At 40.1% G+C, this 20,751-nt stretch overlaps 1 protein-coding gene across 1 annotated transcript in view; it reads left to right on the plus strand.

Annotated features, from left to right (window-relative positions):
• The first annotated feature begins 5,440 nt into the window (after positions 1-5,440).
• Positions 5,441-20,751, plus strand: part of GNG3 (G protein subunit gamma 3) — a 93,032-nt gene continuing 77,721 nt past the window's right edge. The window contains exon 1 of the mRNA XM_044075653.1: positions 5,441-5,712. The gene's annotated coding sequence lies outside the window, so the exon portion shown is untranslated. The remainder of the gene's footprint in view (positions 5,713-20,751) is intronic.

Here is a 20,751-nt window from a genome sequence, read left to right on the forward strand (position 1 = left end):
CTTATGGAGATAGAAGTGCAGTATAATGAATAAACAATACTAAGGTCTTGCATTAATTCACAATCTTCTCACAACTGCAAATGAAGCTATAAGACTATGGTCCAGTCATACCTCTCAACTGTCCAGATTTTCATATTTTCTGGTCTGTTCCTCATAACATTTGTGGTTTTCTGGATTTTTGTGGCAAATCAGTGACAATTGAATTCACTAAATAGTGATAAGCATTTGGGTTTCAGACTTCACATCCTTCAGAAAATGCATGGTAACACAAGACCTTTTATACTAGCAAATTTCTAACTCTATAAGAGCAATATTTAAAAATTGTCCCTATTTTGAGGGCTTTGTTCCTCCATTATTTTAGCTTTGTCCAGATTTTTTGTGCTCAGAGGTTCAGAGCTAGAATAAACTAAAAAAAATTCAAATATAATTTTTTTTTGTTAAAACATGGAAAAAAACTGAAAAGTACAAAAAAGTATCACCACACAGGTCACTATTAAGTGCAGCTTAAAATATTTAAGCAGAATTAAAATAAAAACTTTTTTTCTTTCTTGTTTTACGAAAAGCTTTGTTCTACCCTCTTTCTATTCTCGTTTCTTGCTTTATATTATACTTCTTGAAAAATGGTCCTTTTCCTCCTCTTTCTATTCTTTTCATTGCATTATTATAGACTGCTTGAATCCTTTTGTCTTAAGCTTCGGTGCTTCCGCCTTTGTGGAACTATGGTGACTCTTACCATTGTTTCATGTTGTTGATTTCACAAGCTGGCTCATTCATACATCAATGATTACTTTATTTAACCCAGGCACACTCACTGGGTACTATCAAAAGATACACACTCACTTTCACATAGCGTGCATGCACAAGCACGCATGCATGCGCACGCACACACACACACATGCACACACAAATACACACGCGCGCGCGCGCACACACACACGCACACACACACACACACGCACGCACGCACACACGCGCACACACACACACACACACACACACACACACACACACACACACACACACACACACACACACACACACACACACCACTATGGACAGTCTGGAGGCATGTCAATTCATCTACAACATGTCTTTAGGACATGTGAGGAAACCAGAGTACCAGGTGAAAACTTATGCAGACACAAAGAACACATGCAGACTCCCCACTGAAGGCATCTGAGCCAGAAACTGATCCAGAGAAGCTAGTGCTGTAAGGCAGCAGCACTAACCTCTGCACTACTCTGCTTCTCACTGGTATGTTATTTTTTTTTATTATGTGAGTATGTGGGGGTTTGTGCCAAATGCCTCTACAGGCTCACCTTAATTAAACACAGTGGTCACTCCATTAAGGAGGTGTCCTTTTTGACAGTAATACATGTTGTTTTGAGTCCTGTGCCTCACTGTAAGCAAAATAATGTAACTTTTGAAAGGAGAGAAAGGCTGTACAGCTCACAAAGTGTGTCCATATCTTTACTTGTTTCATAAGCTGCGGATCCTGCTTAATCCATGATTTATTTCCCCACCACTCATAACAGCTATGTATGGCCTGTCAGTCCATTATAACTGCTTTTTACACAACTTTCTCACCAGTAAGGCTGTTCCAAACATCCATCACCTTTTCCTTAAAAAAGAAATTCCTTCTGTTATCTTAACTGTCTGTGGTTTGTCTTCAAACTGTGTCCTTTTGTTCTCATAGGAATATGATGGCCACTCAGACTCACTGCATGAATCTCCTTAAGATATTTGCAAATTTCTGTCTCATTCCCCCACGGTCTTCTTTCTTTAAGACTATACATATTAAACTTTTCTAGTATCTTTTCATATGGTAACTCTACACAGTACACACTTATGTTGCCATCCTCTGAACTACCTGTATTATATGTCATTGGAAAGATAAGGTCTGCAGAACTGTAGAAAATATTATAGATGGAGTTTTACCAGTTGAGTGTAAAGAAGAATAACCTCATTTCTTCCTGAATATTCCTTTTCATAAGCAGTCTCCCTGTATTTCACCACTCTTCCTGGCTCCGCACTTACTTTGCTTGCTTACCTTTAGATCATCTGAATGAGAACTCCAATTTTTCCCACTTTTATTGTTGTTGATTTCCCTCCAGTCATTTAATTCATTCCTGGGCTTCTGCTTCCAATAGGGATTGTTTTTTTTTTCTTACTGAATTTAAGCTTTTTTTGTTTTTGATCATTCTTTCAAGCTTGCCAAATCCCTTTTTTATGCTTTCTGTACCCTTTTGTGTGTCGGTTCCATGGCATATCTTTGTCATCTGCTAAAAGGCTTATTTTCCTTCTATAGTTTCTCCAAGGTAATTTGTATAGATAATGAAAAAAGTAATCTTCAGTAGTGACCACCATGGTATCCAACTGGTAGCCATCCACTGGGATTCCATGGAGACATTCAATAGGGCACTAGAAAGTGTTGAAAAGGGGTGAGGGAAACACAGAGAGGGAGAATAATAGTAGGACTAATAAGTCCATTATAACATATCTTTGGGATGTTGGAAGAAATATGAGCACTCGGCAAAAACCCAACTGGAATGGAGACTGGTTAACTCTTTCCTTCTACCTCCATGCTAATGTAATATAAAGTAGTTAATACAAATGAGTAGACTCTATTATTATCCTCTGAATCTTTTATTACATGGTGTTTTATACTCACTTGTACCCCTTGATACACTCCTTCTAATTTTCCACTAACTCTTTGTCAAATGTCATGTGCACAGCCCTTTTCTGGTCAGCTATCCTGGCTATCCAGTCAAATAATGCTTATATTTGTTCAGCATATCTATCTTTCTGTTATGCCACTTTTGCTAATCTGTCCCACTAGTTTCCAGGACCAGTCACTGGGTATTCAGCTGTGTTTTCCTTCAGAATCTACTTCAGTTTTTACTACAATGGAGACCAAAGATGGTGTATGCCCCCCCCCCCCTTTCAATACGGAATTACATTTGCTGTCCTCCAGCTCATAGGTTTCATCTCAAGAACACCTGAAGAAATATGATAGCAGCTGCACCCAGTCTTCTCTTAGTTTCTTAGTATTTTGGGATCCATTTGACAAGGCTGCAATAGCCTGTCTACCTTCAGTTTAAGGATTCTTGACATTCAAGACTATTTTTGTCAGGAATGGGAGTCGGTCAGACCTGATATGAAGTAATTCTGCTGTTTGATCCAAATATCTCCATGTGCTTGTGTTTAGTAAGAAGAAGCATTACTTCAGTATTCATTCTTCCCGCTTGGTCTCTGCCCGTACTTCCCCTTTGTTGAGCCTCGCTATTCCTGTCATGCCTTCATCTTCTCCTTAGTAAACACAGCATATTTTATCCCCTTTTACTTAACAGATTGTGATATTTGTTCCTCAATCTGGGCCTTTGTTTTTCTGAATGGCTGTTTTGGGCCCATTTATTTTAAATTATATAATTCTCTGACTTATTACTTGAATTAACCTGTATTAACTGAGTGCCATTATCTTCTACATATCCTACGCTGCTACCTTTTTTTGTTTTTTTGGAGTCATAGTAATTTTTTCTTTTCTTTTGATTTTGTTAATCTGTTTAATAAAATGGTAATGCCTTAGTAATGATAGCAGGTTTGAGATTACTGCCATTGTTTTTATACCTCCTTGTCCAGTTTAATAGTGCTTAACTGAGGCATATTTCATTTTACTAAAGTTGGCCTACCTACACTTAACTTTTCTTAATATTTGTGTGTATTCATTCATGTAATACAGTGTTGATGTGTTCCTAGGTGGATGTAAACTCCAAAATATGATATGCACTTTCTTAACCCTATCTCCCCATTTGTGACTACCATTTCTAAGTAATCCCTCACCTCATAAGCAGGTTCAAAGCTGAATGAAGTATGTCCCCTTTTAGGTATACCACTGGGGGGGGGGGTCTGTATTATAACAGTGAATGCTTAAAATAGCAAACGCTGTATAATCGACCCCAAAAAAAAACGAAAACACAAAATTCCGAACAAACGGAACAGCAACTTTTTTCCCAGAGAATAAAATTGCTGGTCTGCAAAAAAAAACAAAAAAAAAAATCAAACACAAAATAAAGTGGGGGGCTTTGACCCCCCCCCCCCTCCTACTTAAATATACCAACTCCGAGATCGCACCATAGTGCAGGAAACGGCAAAGTCCCGAAAACAACCTAGTGATTTTTTTTTCCCTGGGAAAAAAAAATCACTGTTCTGTGTCTTCGGGAATTTGCCGTTTTGACATTTAGCTGTCGATTAAACAGCGTTCGCAGTATTAAGCATTTGCTTACTTAATAGGGAACCCACCACGGAATAGTTAAAATATATGAAAAATAAACACAAAAGAAGAAGGTAATTGCTCTGAATAATATTGTATGTAAACTGCAGTATTTTCTGGCTCTGAATAATATTGTATGTAAACTGCAGTATTTTCTATAAATGTTCAGATTTTATCTGTGGAACTCACTGCACAAAGGTGTCTCCTACCAATCAAAACTAAGGATGCCACTACAAATTTATTTGCACAGCTGCTGAAAATATTAGCAATATTAAATTATTCACCAGCATTATTTATATTTTCAGGTACACTGTCATATTTTCCTTTTATTATGTTGTAAAGTCTTTGATTATTATTGTCATGTAAATGCACACATATTTTAAAGCATACATTTCCCATAAGCTTATTATTACCTAAAATGCTAAGATATCAGCATTCTACCTCAGATTTGGCAGAAAGGGATAAACTGTGCTTCCTTACTAGCCAATTTAAACTAAAATAACTATAAATTATTGTACCATTAACTTATATTTATTTTCCAAGGTTCATTCACTAAATCATGGTATTATAAAATTTATATCATTTACTTTTTAAGCATTTTACTGGCTTGTAGATTATAATGTGCAGCAATAAAGACTAACCTTATCACAATATCTGCATTTACTGTGTTTCACTTGACAGTGGATTAAGTGGAATGTTATTTGCAGTACAGCACCTTGTCCTTGAAATTTCTTTTATGCTGATACATCCTTAGAAATGCTGCAAAGATCGCATGGAACTAAAATTACCTAAATTCACTGTGATGTCAGATTTCCATACAAAACTGGATACAGTCTTGTTGAAATAATGCATCATGGGAGGTGCTCAGCAGCTGTGTCTTTTCTCTATTCACTGCAGCTAGCATAAAGATGTACTATATCAGGCACAAAGGGGGTGAACAAAGTACAAGTTAACTTCCAATGATTTTAAGTCATTTTTCCTCCTTATAGATGGTATTATTTTATCTTTTATTTTGTTATCTGCACTGCAGAGTTATAGAATATTATTTTTTTATTCTGAAAAGGATTCATATTTGTCTAGTATGAAAAGCAGACGGTACCCAGACTCCCCTCTGTTGTTTTTTGGTACAGGTCAGACATGTAGTGACTCCTAGCATCCTCAAGGTACTGGTCCATTGAATTAGATTTATCCTGAGGAGTGACTGGGAGGTTGATTAAATTCCTTATCACAGTGGCAATAGCATTGCTTGTCTTAATTTTGAAAATAAAGATTCCTCATAAATACTTATAACACTACACAGAAAGAAGGATATTCATTTGCTGTCATTCATCTAGGTGTGATTCCTAAAAAATTCCAGAAAAGAGGGTAACATCTGAAGTAGCACTGAAGGGATCCTGCCAAGCCAGAGGACTGTTGTAGTTCTTTACTGGAAATCTTCCAAGGTCAGTAGATTATGTGTGTGTGTGTGTGTGTGTGTGTGTGTGTGTGTGTGTGTGTGTGTGTGTGTGTGTGTGTGTGTGTGTGTGTGTGTGTGATTATTATGACCATTATTTTCCACTTTTCTCTATATCTGACAGCAAGAGAAATTAAACTATTTTAAGCATATTTATTCAGAGAAGCTGATTTCCTGCAAAAAGCAGGGTTTAGGATGGCTGAACTCCATCCCCCTCCTTTTGTCATGGAAGATAATTTTTAGCTTTGTTCTCCAATGTCTTTTTTTTAATCACATTGTAATTTGCTGCTAGCCATAGCACATATGATAAGATGTACATGAGCAAGCTAATTATTCCAAACTGCCATTAGAAAGGCATTTAAATTAAAATTACAAATGTATGGTTATATATTCTGATGTTAGATTAGTACCTTCCAAGAAATTGTGCATGACCATCATATGACACAATGAATCTAGCAAGGCGTTGGCAGTAACACAAGGTACCTCCTTATGCATCATAATGTTTTGGCAGGCTCTGGGACTTCACATCAGAGGTGTATGTATCTAAAATTGACCCTGTTGTAATGAACTCAGTTTAATTCACAAGACGGGGCATGCCTTTTGGATTGTTTTGTGATGGGCTTTCAGGCCTTAACAATTCTTTGTTTCTAGTGGACAATAATTATTTACTTAAATAGACAGAAGAATAGTGTTAAAGGCCATTTTTTCCAGTAATGCAAGAATATCATGCATAAGATTTTAAGTACAAGTGGATAAGATGTGCTATTGTAACCATTTGTGCCCTTTTCCACACACTCCGATCAGTGGACAGTAGGTCAGCAGAAGCAGGTTAGTGAAACATGTTTGACATACCAAAGGAAATTAATTTACAGCTAAGACGCTCATCAGCAACATGCTATGTATAGCAGTGCTATACACAGTAGGTACTAAGGGCACATGTTACAGAGGCTCTGCATATCATTTTTCCTGTCATTATTGATTAGGACTTGGCTTTAATGTATCCGGAATCTTTACATCTCAAGGGAATGTGGTAGGGAGGAGGAGGTGTGGCAAATGTTTTGTTTCCTTCACAAGAGAATTATACAGCAGGCCCTCAATCACAGCCTAGTGGATTTTTTGAAGATTGTTCCATGGTGTAAAATAAAAAAAGGGAAACAAAAACATACATACCTAGAGAATGTATCTGAGCAAACAACCTTTTGTAAATTATATTATGCTGTCCAGTGCATTACGTTTAATACAGTACAGTAGCTTTTTGAATAAGTTTGGAGCACTTTCTTCTTCTGTCTTTGTTTCAGCTGCTGTAATTGCTTATTGTTGCTCATGTGGAAGACTAATGTCTTTTTGTTTGTAGTCCCTTGTGCAACAGTTTAGATTTAATAATAGCTTTCCATGTTTATATCATACAACTATTAGCTAATACGACAGAGAACTGGAGAAACATTACTGCATGCTTCTTGAAATCTTGAAATGACAATTGTATCATTCATAACCAAGTACCTTCAATACCAAATGTGTTAGTGACCCCATCACATGACATTTGATACTTTAGCAGACAGACAGTTAAAATGCTTTTATCCTATCATAGCTAGCTTGAATTTATGATTATTAATGTAGTGCAAAAGAAAAGGCACTCTGTATTTGTCCCACACTTCAATAAACATATCTTCATTTTTCCTGCAGTGAAGCAGTGGTTGCCACCCAGACCATCACAAAGCAATTAGTGTATAAGACCTGTATGTCAATACAAAAGGGGGCCACTCAGAGGCGATCTCTGCTTAACATACAAGGCCATGTCAAAGCCAGAGCTGTTGGACATACTACACTTAAAGAAATCCCAATCCCTCAGAGCCACATGCTCCAGGTATCTAAACCTTGTCATCACAATAAACAAAACATGCTGGAGGGATTGGTTCCTGAGCCAGAGACTCCCCAGACTCTGGAATAGACTGCCCATACATGTCAAGCAGAGCGCCTCTTTGGCCCTCTTCAAAAGGAACCTTGACGATTGGATGGGAGAAAGAAATTCACCCCGGGGATCACGTCAGTCGCCCTGCTAGACAGGGGTCCAGGGAAGTAACTAGTGTGGGAAGAAATATCCAGGGAATTGTTATGGCTAGGCTTGTATAGGCCCTAGGGCAGATAGCCTAGTACCAACCTATGAACCTATGAACCAATATAAATAATAGTAATAGCTCAGTTTTCACTGGTAGTTTGGAAGTGAGAAACAGAGTGACCTACTGGCCGGTTTTCTTTTTGGCAGTAAAAAGTCTAGTCCCTGATATTCTATAGCCAGAACTGCAGAGAAAGATGTCTGCTGAATGACTCCAGCATGCCAGATGTAGCTCACAAGTAAGTCATGTTTAAATTTAAAGTTGGCATCCTAAGGATAAGAAGAAATCATCTGAAAGGCAAAGTGTAAGTATAATGCAATCATTCTCACCCTTGTTACAAAGGTGGGCACCACCTACCACCCATGTTACGTACCTCAAATCTCACTATTTTGCCAGATAGGACAGGCCCACAAAGGCCTTCATTAATGGGATGAGCCTTTGTCTACAGTTGAATAAATCAGAGAAAAAGATCACAGCATAAGGTTAAAAGTTGCCTGATTAGAAGAATGCTGTTCCAGAGGAAAAAAAGAAAAAATATATTGCTGTCACTATCTCTCTAGATGGTGCTATTTTAGTGAACAACATAAATCTTAACTCCACAAGAGAACTCTTCGGTAAAGCTCTGCATCATAGTTGTCAGCACTTGATGTCTTTATAGGCACATTCTTCAAAATAATCCCATACGTCTGGTAAAAAAGCTGTATATCTGCTATGAAGAGTGCCATAGCAATGTAGGGCTACCACCTGTCCCTCTTTATGTAGGGCAATCCATATTCGAGCAGTTGAGTTCTGGGGGAGGGGCATGAAAATGGAAAATGTCCTGAGAGTTTAAGACAACAATGTTTTCCAGGTTTCCTTTAATAATTCCATAAAACAATTATTTTGTATCTGAAAAACCTAAATACTATATTAAACAACATAAACAATTCAAATTCTACAAGGTAAGCTTTTATTTTGGAAAAAAAAAGTGAAGTTTAGACCTTTGTGCTGGACAGCTGGTTATGGGTGTGGTTTGTCCTGCTAAATCTGACAGTTCCATAAAAATGTCCCATTTTCAGCATTTGAAAAAGTGGCAACCCTACAGCGATGTCTGCAACTTGACAGCATATAGAAAATAGTGATCTTAGCAATAATAAACAGCCACTAACAGTATACTATGAAACAAGTATGAAAGTCAAAGAAGCAATCACGTCTTCAAAGGCTGGGAAGAAGGCCTCCTTTAGCAGATTACTTTGAGAATATTTCAGTGATGTATTTTACTGCATGCACTACAAATTTGGCTGTATAAATAATTAAAGTTAGTTAACAGATGGGCTCTAAGTGTAAAGAACCATTCATGCTAATGTCTGTAACTCTTACCATCATTTGACATCAAAATTTTTTCTAATAATACATTATATCACAACCATAAATAAATAAAGCAAGAACATGCCGCAGTTAGTACACTAAACCGCCATCCTGAAGAACTGGGTATGAACCCTATGGTAATACTCCCAACTGTAACACCTTGAAAATTTTCTTATAACCATCCAAAAGATGGGTTTGTTTTCTTTTCAGAATTACTCATTTTACTCCTTCCATTTTTAAAGTCTGCTTCTTTAGCTTTGTGTTTCAGAAAGCTTTTTGATTCGTTAAAGTATCAGTATTCTCAGCATATTTTCTCTTCAGAATTATTAAGTATTGTGTTTCTTTTTTTTTAATGTCTTACTTATCTGATTTTAGTAAAGATATGTGAAAACTTAAAGCAGCAGTTTGTAGGTAGAAATGACCCATTTTGTGCATGTTTGATATATATATTCATTTTTTTCGGTACTCCAGAGCATTTGCAGTCCTGTTATTCTTATCATCATCATCATCAGTTATCATAAACTCCCCATTTTCCCCATTTTTCTACATGAGGTTAAGGTGTTGCATCAGTTGTCTCCGTCTCTCAATTTAGCGCCACTCTCCTATCTTCTGCAACAGTCCTACCTGAGTATCACAGGTCTTCTCTCACACAATCCATCCATCTCTTTGCTAGATACCCTTGCTTCCTTTTGCCTTTTTCCAGTTTGTCCCAAATCTTCACCATATTGTTTTCTGATTTTCTGCACATGTGCCCGAACCACAGAAATCTATTCTCTTTGAACTTCTCTGCAATTGGAGCTACTTGAACTTGTGCTCTGATGTCTTAATTTCTTAATGTGTCTCACAGTGTGCTTTCCACTGCCCATCTCATGCACTTCATTTCTTTCATCTCTAGCTTTCTTAACTGCTCTTCCTTTATTGCCCAGGTTTCTGTACCATATAGTAGTACTGGTCACACCACTGTTTTGTACACCTTAGATTTCAGCTTGTTTCGCATTCTTTTGCCATACACTATGCCAGTTGGTTGTAGCTCATCTGATTCTAGCTTTGACCTCCTCATTCAGACTTGCCTTCTTCTCAACCACCTCTCCCAGGTACTTGAAGCTGTTAACTTGTTCCATTACTTTCCCTTCTACCTCAGTTTCTTCTGATTTCCCCCATTTACTGCCATTACAACTGTCTTATCTGTACTCACTTTCATTTTGTGTGCCTTCAGTTTTGCACTCCACTCCCTTAGCCTTTGCTGAAGTTCTTGCTCAGAGTCTGCCTATAATGCCAAATCGTCCATATACTGCAACTTTGTTGATCTGTCCCCCCAACCTGTTTGTTAATGTAGTCCATCACCATTATGAACAGCAAAGGTCTCAAAGCTGAACCCTGATGCACACCCACTCCCACTGGGAACCCCTCTGTGAGTCTAAACACTGTTCGTTCTTGATCACTGTGTCCTTTTACCAATGTTTCCGGGACTTCAAACCATCACAGTACTACCCAAATCAGCTTTCTTGGGACCTTGCCATATGCAGATCAGTTGAATATAAAACAATATGTAAGTTAACTTCCCATTGTAACTATGTTTTGATGTGCATACAAAACTGCTGATAGTAATGGTTCATGATCAGTGAACAGTGCAACATCAATAGTTAAGAAAAATGTCTGAATTCCAGTGTTTCTATGTGACATTATTGTTTCCAGCTATGGTGAGTGTGTAAGTAAAGTAAGGCATGGAAAATCATGCATTCTCTAATCTAAGCAGTGGGCAGGGCATGCAATGTAATGACACAAATCCTGGAATCTTTACATACAATGGATTCTGAATATACTGTTGCTTCACAACACTAACAGAACATGTCATTTAAAAGAGCTCAGTTTTTGCCATTTCACTTGTCTGAATGCATGATGTCTTTTTAACTGTTTCCCAGTCATGCTAACCTGAAAATCTAAGCCTCAGCAAATGTCCTACTGAACTGTTCATTTCCCATATCCTGGCTGACTGTGGCTTAAATCCAGTACAGGACAAGAGTCAAGCAAAGCTAAGAACATTGGTGCAGTTACAGTTTCCTAGTTTTTTCACCATTACTTCCTTCTTTGTTGTTTGAAGATTTGCTTTCAAGGCTATAATGTTTGAGAGAGATGGAAGCAGGTTACTTCACTTCCAGTAGTCTGCTCCAAGGATATCTAGCCCTCTTCATTCACTCCAGAGCATAGAAATAGGTATCAGCCATGTAGCCCTCACTTACCACCCTCCCAAGTCACTGGCCACTCATTTTCCCCTCCCAGCTCTGTCCTCTGATCCCTATGTTAGCTAGTCGATTGGAGATCAAAATGACTGCTGACATGGCTCTGTAAACTTATTTCATTCCCTTGTACTGGGTATTTGTACTGCACAGTGAGGGTGAGAAATGGCTGGGGGAGGCTGTCATACATGCAGCCTCAGTGATGGTCTTTGCCACCACTGGCAGCCTAGCAAAGAGCATGTATTTAGTATAGGGAATAACCCCTCCCCTAAGTGGGGGAACAAGCAACCTGTATCACCATTGGAAGACACTGTGCCCTCCCAGGGCTAGCCTTAGCTGAAACGGCACCCTAGGCAAAGTACTGCTCTGGCACCCCTTAAACCCCACCCACACCATATTCAAGGAACACCCCTATTTGAGCCACGCCCACATATGGGTCACGCCCACGAAAGCCACTCCAGTTCTTTCAATGTTTAAATGCATGAAAAATCAGTCATACTGTAACAAGTACCTTGTAGTCTAAGGTGGTTGCAGAGGGTGACCATCCCCATGACCCATCACTAGGTGCATTGGCTGGAGCAGTCTAAGGTGATTGCAGAGGGTGACCATCCCCATGACTCAGCACTAGGTGCATTGGCCGGGGCAGTCTAAGGTGGCTGCAGAGACTACACATGCTGCACCACAGCTGAATCTGCAGAAATAGGAGACAAAACTAGGATTTCAATTTTACATGCTAGACAGTGACATACTGTATGTATACCTCACCACCTGTGGAGCTGTTCAAGTAAACCTCCTTGTCACCTATGTTGCTATACAATATAGTGGTCATTAGTCTCCCTCACCTCCCATTGGTGCTGCAGCTCAGGGTAATACCTGTGAAGGTCACTATATTGATGCTTTTTCACTGCTTACCAGAGCAGGTGATTCCAATGGCATCGCTCACCACCCTGGCAAGCTGGTGTCAAACATCTGTTTCATATAATGGGCCATCACAATGGCCCAGCAGGTTCTCCTGATAATCCATTTATAGTTTATACAGGAAAATGTTTGTCTCCTGGATGAAGCAGGCAGGAGTCCTGCTGAACCAAGCACCTGAAGAGGTCCTGTCCACTCAGCAAGTCAGAACAAGGAGAAAAAAATGATAGCCCCATGTGCACAACAACATAGCAGAGACAATATGCAACATGAACATCCTGGCAGCAAGGGTAAACTTTTGAAGGTATCTGTAACACAGACAGTTGGCTCTATGAGCTTCCCAATGAACGTGCATGGGCATAGTGTGCACGTGACATACTAGTCTTGGAATGAGCATGGGCAGGTGGGGTAACACTGTTTGTAGGTAACTAAAATCGAGTATAAAGAGGTGTATTGGCAGATTATCCTGGAAGTCAACAGACAACCTGGACTAAATGAAATAGTCTCCCTAGCCTTGTGCTGAAACTTTGGGCTGCTATGTTATGAATGGTGTACAATATGAGTTTTATATGTTTATTAATGCCTTTCCTTTATTTCGTATTTACATTATTTATGTATGGTTGTTTAGTATGTTTCTAGTTTTATATGCTATTTGCTGTTTTTTAGGGAATGATTAAGTTTTAATTCATTATATTTTGATCCATGTCATTATGCAGTTTTAACACTTTAATGAATATAGTATTTTATTTTTTTCAGTTGCCATATTGGAATTGGACACTAGATGGTGCCAAAGGATAGTACAGATGTATCTGAATGTGCCTTTGACTCAACCTAATGAACATTTATTTTATTTATTTATTTATTTAACATTTGTTGACCGGGAATGTCCGACTAGGTTCCACAGAGCCTGTTTTCAGCGGAGGCCCGGGGAGAAACGCTCCAGATGCATGTCTTTGGAATGTGGGAGGAAACCGGAGTACCCGGAGGAAACCCACGCGAACACAGGGAGAACATGCAAACTCCACACAGAAGGCACCCCAGCCGAGAATCGAACCGGAGAACCTCTTGCTGTGAGGCGACAACGTTAACCGCTGCACCACTGTATTAATATTGAACATTAATATTTTTTGCAAACAATTATTTAAATTATTTTTAGTCGTGTGTGTGTGTGTGTGTGTGTGTCTATATATATATATATATATATATATATATATATATATATATATATATATATATATATATGTGTGTGTGTGTGTGTGTGTGTGTGTGTGTGTGTTTGTATTAGGACAGGTTTAAAATAGTTTATATATTTTTAAAAGGATGTTTTTAAAAAGTTTTTTTTCATTGATATATTTTTAACACTTTTTAAAGTTAATTGAATGATTAAGAGTGTTATTTTATTGGTGGTTCGTGGGAGGTCTTTTGAATAAAAAGATGCTTTTTTTACTGCTGCTGTTACATCTGAAGAAGTTTTGATCTGGGATGAAAACTGTGATACGTTAATGCATTTATGTTTTTATTTATTTGTTGGATAAAATTTATTTTAAGCCTGGTCGAGTGCTGGGCTGTCTTTCTGAAGTGCCTTTTGTGGATTATTTGTGTTTGTGGTGGTTTTGGGAGCTTTTCCTCATTTTTTTGTTTATTTGTAGGTGACAGCACAATGTTTTATGGCCATGATTTAGAGATGATTATTACCTCACTGTTACAATCACCAAATTATGAGGCCTGTTACAGCCTGTTAAAATGGGAGATTGCCATGTTGTGGATGACTACATTAAGATGAGAAAATCATGAATAGGAATTCAGTGGATAGGGGTTTGTACAGCAAAGTAGGCATACCCAAGCTCTTAATTACATTTTTACTCTTTTCTTCGATACATTTTGAAACGTTAGCATCCTCTCTGGGTAAACGCTGGAATTTGTGAGTCACTTTATGGCTGGCTGTTTCTTGCAGTGAAGGAGACGAGGCCACAAGGTGATAGCCAAGAAAGAATTTGCCTGTAAACAAGGGCAGCTGGGCAGAGAGCCAGAGGTATGCTTTGTACGGAAGAACAGTTTGTCTTATCACTACGTTTGGCTCAGTGGCTGCAGGGATGTTAGTGGTATGAAAGCATCACTGATTGAATGCTTTAAATAATGCTCAACAAAAGCAGCCACTGAGACTTATCAAATAGATGCAGGGGAAGGGAGGGAATGGAAGAACACAGTAGGGGGCCATTCTATGTGCTGTGGTGGATGAATCGTGCTTTTAATTATGGAAGTGAGGGAGGGCGCAATGCTACAGTACAAACGGGCGCAATGCTACAGCTGAAATGGGGAGAGAAGTAAAGTTTAAGTTAACTCACTTAATTTGTGCCCTTTATGATGCCGGCTTTTACGGCGCCCTAGGCGGTCGCCTAGTTCACCAATGCCTAAGGCCAGCCGTGATTGAGAACAGTCTTGGTGGATGGTTTGGAGGGGTTAGTGCAGCCTTCTTTATCAATCACTATTTTGTAACAATTTTACTACTGGTGGCAGTAGGCTTATGACTTACAGTTAGCAGGATTTGTTAAAGGAAGATGTCTGAATTTTTGTCCTTTTCTGGCAAGCTTTACAGATAACGGCCATGTCTTGTTGCTTTAGCAGCAAGTAGGTTTTATAAAGGTCATTTGGAGAAACAATCAGCTTCACAGAAGGAGATGGCTGCTAAAAGAAATCAAATAACTTGTTTATACCACAGACTTGTTCATTACAGGTAAATGAACATATCTATGTTTGGGAGATCCTTACCTAAATTGTGAATTAATTATGCCAACTCTTGTATTTAGTGAAAGTGCTGGCGAAACTTGTAGTAGTAAGTACATATGTGGTGTACTTCCTGCTGTAACAATTTATGGTTTAAACAGTTTAAATACTGTGATGCTTGGTACTTCGATTTTTTTGTAGATTGGCAGACTTACTTTGCACTGCGTGAGCAGTTATTTCGGTATATGGTTGAGATTTTCACACATTTTAGCTTACATTAGGTGGGTAATTTTTTTTCCTGATTACAAGACTGACATTAAGCTCTATGGTAATTTCCTGGCCAGTCAATCTGTATTACATTTTATACAGATTAGGTGAGCAATTGTGTGTATGTGGGTGGGGTGGGGTGCAGGGGGGGGGGCTTGCCCCCCTGCAAAAACCTTAGGACAATGTTTTGCAGATGTTCTTCGTTTTCCATTGCTGCAGTCCTAACTATTGGGGTATAGTCCGCGTCCCGTCGGCCCGAATACCAGAGTATAAGGCTGACGTCGGTCAGGGCGTATTAGACTGACGTCAGTACGTCAGGGTACTAATGCGCATGACCGACGTCATATCCTCAGTCTTTTTTGCCGCATGGTCCGATGCAGAAGCAGTTTTGCGAGTGCAGGTTGGCGTTCTGAAATATTTCCGAAACCGGAGTTTCAGACCGAAACAGAGTTGGCTAAGTACCCGTTGGGGAACATTTTGGTTTTTCTTGCCTCAGTATTTTACCGGATGTCAGAAAAGTGAATAACTGTATTTCTTGTGGGAAACAGATACCTCATAGGGATTACCATACCTTGTGTATACCTTGTTTAGGGCCTGAGCACGACGTTGTTGGTTGCCGCTCTTGTGCTAGGTTTAACAAACGCACTATTAAGAGGAGGTTAGACTGTGCCAGGTTAGTGTTTGGGAAGCGTTGCAATTATAAAATGCCGACGGATGCTCCGTCGCCCGCTTCGGCCAAGAAGCGCAAGGACAAAACAGTGAAGCCTAGGGTTGATGAACCGCAGTCCCGGACGTCGGTTCTTTAGAAGGCTCAGTGGAGCCAGAGATTTTGCCAGGAGTTTCCATGGAGTCTCAGGCAGAAACTTTACTGTTACAGGATGTGCCTTCTCAGGAGGTAGGCCAGGCTGAGGGGCTTCTCAGGTAACTGTTCTTCCCTCTCTTCCCAAGGTAGTTAGAGCCTCTCCTTCTGTTGCCAAAACTTCTTTGAGAGGTAGGCCTAGTTCAGCTTCAGTGGGTCTTCTCCTAGCATTTCGGGTTCTGTACCTAAGAAACATATGCTTAAAATGGCAGAAGATTTGATTACTATGATTAGAGGTTCTATGCCCCCGCCTGATAAGAGGCCTAGGGTGGAACCGGAGTTTGATAGTTTTGAACAGTGTTCAGAGGCTTCAGAGTCTTCTGCTGAAGACTTGCAGGAGTATCCTACTTATTCTGATTCTGATGTGGATGATTCCACTCCTACAGCTTCTCCTCCTGAGGATTTCTCATTTTCAGAGACTCTGCATTCCATGAGGGAGCACTTTAAATGGGAAGGCCAGGATTTCTCTGATTCCAGGAAAAGGCTTAGGGAATTCTTGTTTTTACCCCAGCATAGGCCCTTAGCTATTCCTCCTGTGTTGAATGTGGTGGAAGATGTTTTTGCAGAGGCTTCCCTGAACCCTGACTCTTTGCCTCCTGCTCCTGTTAAGCCTGATAGGTATTATAGGGTGCCCGAAGCTCATAAGTATTTGTTTAAGAGTCCTAGGGCGGACCCAGAAACTATTTCTCAAGGGCCTAAAGGTGTTAAAGCTTCTGTGGTTAAAAATCCTGTTCCCACTGATAAAGAGGCAAGGGCTTTGGATAGGTGGGGAAAGAAAGTGTATACTTCTTCCACTCTAGCCATGAGAGCATTGAATTGTCAGTTTCACATGCTAAAATATCAGAATTATCTTCTTTCACAATTGAAATCTAAAGTGGATGCTTTGGCGGAAGGTATTGAGTGTAAAGAGTTGCTGGATTTGGTTCATGTGTCTGAACAAGTGGGTAAGCATTCTTTGCAATGTGGTTTTGATGCTGTACAGGCCTCCTCGAGGGTGGCTGCTACTAGTTCTGTTCTTCGCAGGCATGCCTGGTTGAAGGATCAGAATTTAGCTGAGCATGTTAAGGCAAGGATTTTGGATGCTCCTTTACAGTCTGATGTGTTGTTTGGATCGCCTGTGGAAGCAGTTTTAAAGAAAATGGAGGACAAAGCTAAGTCTATGCAAACTGTTAAAGATTTTTTGCAGGTGCAGCCACCGAAGTTTAGTAGAAATTGGCCTGCTAAGGGGTGGACATATCCTGCTTATGATTCCCAGTCTAGGGGTAGGTCTAGACGTGGTAGGGGCAGGGCTCAAGGTTCTTTTAGGCCTAGAACAGGGAGTTCACCTGCTCAGACTTCTGGTGAGGGCAGGGGTCAGTCCTTTCGTAAACAGACCCAATGACCTGTCTTTTCAGCTGCCAGTAGATTCCGTCTGGCAGCTCCTTTGGGAGGAAGACTGTCTCTTTTCAAAGAAAATTGGGATTTAATTACTCAAGACAAATGGGTGTTGGATATCATTCACCACGGTTACAGATTTTATTTCCACACAATGCCCTCTTTCAAAGGCATGCCAGACGTTCCTCCTCCACAAAGAAAAGAGGCTCACAAGCAAGTTTCTCAGTTACTCCAGATAGGGGCCATTCAGCCAGTCCCTGTATCAGAAAGGGGCCTAGGATTTTATTCTCGCCTGTTCCTAGTACCAAAGAAGGGGAACACGTGGAGACCAATTTTGGATTTATCTCTCCTCAACACTTTTCTGGACATTCCCAAGTTCAAGATGTTGACGTTACAACAGCTTTTACCTCTGCTGGGCAAAGATCACTGGATGGTAACTTTAGATCTCAAGGAAGCTTACCTTCATGTGCCTATAAGGCTAAGTTGCAGGAAGTATCTGCGGTTTCGAGCTGGAAATTCTCATTATCAGTTCTCTGCATTGCCCTTTGGCTTATCTACTGCGCCCAGAGTATTCACAAAGGTTCTGGCTCCAGTGATAGCTTACTTCAGGCTTCAAGGAATTCAAATCTATCCTTACTTGGACGACTGCCTGATTCTAGCTCAAGAAAAGGAAGACCTTCTGCAGCATCTGGAACATGTCATAGCAGTGCTAAGATGCCTAGGGTATTCTGTGAACGAAATAAAGTCCAGTCTAGTACCCTCTCAAGACATGTGCTTTCTGGGTGTGAGACTGAATACAGCAGCCCAGATGGCCTTTTAACCCCGGACAAACAAAAGAGTCTATCACTTTACTTCCATCAACTATCTCATCAGTCCGTGCTGACTGCAAGGACAGTCCTTCAAGCATTAGGGTTCATGGCATCTTGTATTCTGGTGCTTCCCAATGCCAAACTGCATATGAGGAAGCTACAATGGTATCTCAAAATGTATGGACACAGCACTGCCAGGATTTGGACACTGTCATTCAAATAATACCTTGCCTTCAAAAAGAATTTTGTGGTGGGCTCAGGAATGTCACCTAAACAAGGGACTCTCTGTGACCCGGCCAGAGGCGAGTCAGATTTTAACGACAGATGCCTCGGACATTGCTTGGGGAGCTCATCTAAATGGAAAGTGGATACAAGACAAGTGGCCTGCCAGACTACAGCATCTACATATCAACATGAAGGAGATGTTAGCAGTCCAGTTTGCATTAATGGCTTTCAAGGAGTTACTTCTTCCAGGGCAGGTGTTGATTCTAACAGACAACACAACTGTCATGTGGTACATCAACAAGCAAGGGGGAACACATTCTTATCCTCTATGCAGGCAAGCAATGATTTTATGGGAGACTGCGCTAAGCTTGCAACTAACTCTTCAGGCAAGGTTTCTGCCGGGAGCACAGAACTCCTTAGCAGATGTGTTAAGCAGACAAATCATGGATCCCCACGAGTGGAAACTGGATCTTCATGTATTTCAAAATTGACAGTGTCATGGGGAACTCCAGACATAGATCTGTTCGCTTCTCCACTAAACCACCAGCTGCCACAGTATTGCACAAAGGGGTTTCATCACACAGCTTGGAAAGTGGATGCTCTGTCTTTCAGTTGGAAAAACCTTCATGTGTATGCCTTTCCTCCTCTGCCTCTTCTTCCAAAGGTACTATTAAAGGTCAGACAAGACAGGCCAAGGATGATTTTGATAGCTCCAGATTGGCCTCGGCAACACTGGTACCCACTACTACGGAGTCTGGTAAGGAAGCCTCCATGGCCTTTACCTCTGATTCCTCATCTGTTATCTCAGAAGGATGGTCATCTGCTCAATGTCAAGCTTCACTCTCTTCATCTAACAGCCTGGCATCTTCTGTGTTGACACACAGCAGGTCTCAACTTCCTCAACAAGTTTTAAATGTGATTATGGAAGCTAGAAGACCTAGTACAAGGAAAGTGTACGCAGAAAAATGGAAGAGATTTTTATTTTGGAGTACAGCAAAGAATTTGCAGGTTTCGAGCCTAATTTAAGTGTGGCTCTTCAATACCTTACTGAGTTATTGGACAAAGGTTTGTCCTTCTCTTCCATTAAGATTCATGCTGCAGCAATTTCAGCTCACTATGATTGTGACCCACCATTGTTTTCGCATCCTTTGTTCAAGCAGTTTCTTAGAGGGGCAAAGAATATAAGACCCCACGTAGAGCTCCTACTCCTGCTTGGGATCTCAATTTTGTGTTGGAAAAACTTACTCTACAACCTTTTGAGCCTGCGGCTACTGCTGAATTGAAATACTTGTCATGGAAGACTGCTTTTCTGTTGGCTATTACTTCTGCAAGAAGGGTGTCTGAGTTGCAGGCCCTTATGGCAGTAGAGCCATTTTGATTTTCCATAAGGATAGGGTATCATTACGTACTAATCCTTCCTTTATGCCTAAGGTGGTTTCTAGTGTGGCTTTAAACCAAACTATTCATTTGCCTACTTTTTATGCAGACCCCAAAATAAAGGGGAAAAGATTTTGCACACTTTAGATGTACACAGGCAATTGCGTTATTATTTAAGCAGGACTAAGGATTTTAGGCAGTCTCAGCAGTTGTTTGTTTCTTTTGCTTTGAGTTCACAGGGCAAGCCTGTGTCAAAACAAACTATTTCTAGGTGGATTGGCTTTTGCATTGCATTTTGTTATTCCCATCATGGCAAGGAGATTCCAGCTGGGATTAGGCCTCATTCCACTAGGGCTACTGCCACTTCAACAGCATTTCTAAGGGGGGTGGCAACTAAGGATATTTTGGAAGCAGCTACTTGGAGTTCAGTGCATACTTTCTCTAAGCATTATCACCTTCCTGTCTACTCTAAGTCTAGGGCTGGTTTTGCCACAGCTGTTTTACAAGGCATGTTGTCAGCTCCTACTTCTTTATGATTTGCCAGCCTCCCTTACCTCTGCTTTGGGATTCTACCCAATAGTTAGGACTGCAGCAATGGAAAACGAAGAACATAGTACAGTTTTGTACCTACCATAAATGTAGATGTTCGAGGATTCCATTGCTGCAGTCCAATTACCTCCCTCCTTCCCCTCTGTGTTTAGGGGTAGTTGTGTAGGTGAGTTTACATGCTTATATTTTTGTATTTATTCCTGTATATATTGTACATGTTTTTGGTGCAGG

The sequence above is a fragment of the Protopterus annectens genome, chromosome 6.part1 (genome assembly GCF_019279795.1).
Source record: "Protopterus annectens isolate FY-2018-M chromosome 6.part1, PAN1.0, whole genome shotgun sequence".
In the NCBI taxonomy this organism is placed as follows: Eukaryota; Metazoa; Chordata; order Ceratodontiformes; family Protopteridae; genus Protopterus; species Protopterus annectens.